Source organism: Pogona vitticeps, chromosome 9 (genome assembly GCF_051106095.1).
Source record: "Pogona vitticeps strain Pit_001003342236 chromosome 9, PviZW2.1, whole genome shotgun sequence".
NCBI classification, from domain to species: Eukaryota; Metazoa; Chordata; class Lepidosauria; order Squamata; family Agamidae; genus Pogona; species Pogona vitticeps.
The window spans coordinates 18,327,392-18,328,466 of record NC_135791.1 but is presented as its reverse complement, the minus strand read 5'-3'; the positions used below and the strand labels follow the sequence as shown (position 1 = coordinate 18,328,466).

The following is a 1,075-nucleotide window of genomic DNA, read 5'->3' as shown; positions in this document are numbered from 1 at the left end:
GCTCTTGGAGACTCAGCTAAACCCTAGGAAACAGAATCAGGACATTTAGGAATCTCTCCACCATCAGACAAAATGCGCGGACTGTCCTTCTGGTCCATCACTGCAGCTCCCAGGACGGCCGCCCCCTGCTCCATGGAGGTCAATTCCTCCCCCTGGGTCTCACCTTCTGCTTGAGTAGGTAGCTCTGGGCTGCCGGCCTGGGAGGATATAGCTCTTCGTGAATCAGAGATACCCTAGGAAACAGAATCAGGACATTTAGGAATCTCTTCACCATCAGACGAAACGCACAGACTCTCCTTCTGGTCCATCACTGCAGCTCCCAGGACGGCTGCCCCCTGCTCCATGGAGCTCATTTCCTCCCCCTGGGTCTCACCTTCTGCCTGACTGGGTCGCTCTGGGCTGCCGGCCTGGAAGGATATAGCTCTTGGTGAATCAGAGATACCCTAGGAAACAGAATCAGGACATTTAGGAATCTCTTCACCATCAGACGAAACGCACAGACTCTCCTTCTGGTCCATCATTGCAGCTCCCAGGACGGCTGCCCCCTGCTCCATGGAGGTCAATTCCTCCCCCTGGGTCTCACCTTCTGCCTGAGTAGGTCGCTCTGGGCTGCCGGCCTGGAAGGATATACCTCTTCGTGAATCAGAGATACCCTAGGAAACAGAATCAGGACATTTAGGAGTCTATCCACCATCAGATGAAATGCACGGACTCTCCTTCTGATCCATCATTGCAGCTTCCAAGACGGCCGCCCCCTGCTCCACGAAGCTCAATTCCTCCCCCTGGATCTCACCTTCTGCCTGACTGGGTCGCTCTGGACTGCCGGCCTGGAAGGATATAGCTCTTGGAGACTCAGCTAAACCCTAGGAAACAAAATAAGGACGTTTAGGAATCTCTCCACCATCAGACGAAACGCACAGACTCTCCTTCTGGTCCATCATTGCAGCTCCCAGGACGGCTGCCCCCTGCTCCATGGAGGTCAATTCCTCCCCCTGGGTCTCACCTTCTGCCTGAGTAGGTTGCTCTGGGCTGCTGGTCTGGAAGGATATAGCTCTTCGTGAATCAGAGATACCCT

The 1,075-nt window shown here is 54.6% G+C and overlaps 1 long non-coding RNA gene across 1 annotated transcript; it reads right to left on the bottom strand.

Moving 5' to 3' along the window:
* Positions 1-373: 373 nt before the first annotated feature.
* Positions 374-1,075, bottom strand: LOC144584316 (uncharacterized). Its single transcript, XR_013538493.1, has 4 exons — positions 1,004-1,075; positions 794-863; positions 584-653; positions 374-443 (listed from the first exon to the last, which is right to left on the bottom strand). It is a non-coding gene; the product is annotated as an uncharacterized LOC144584316 (long non-coding RNA).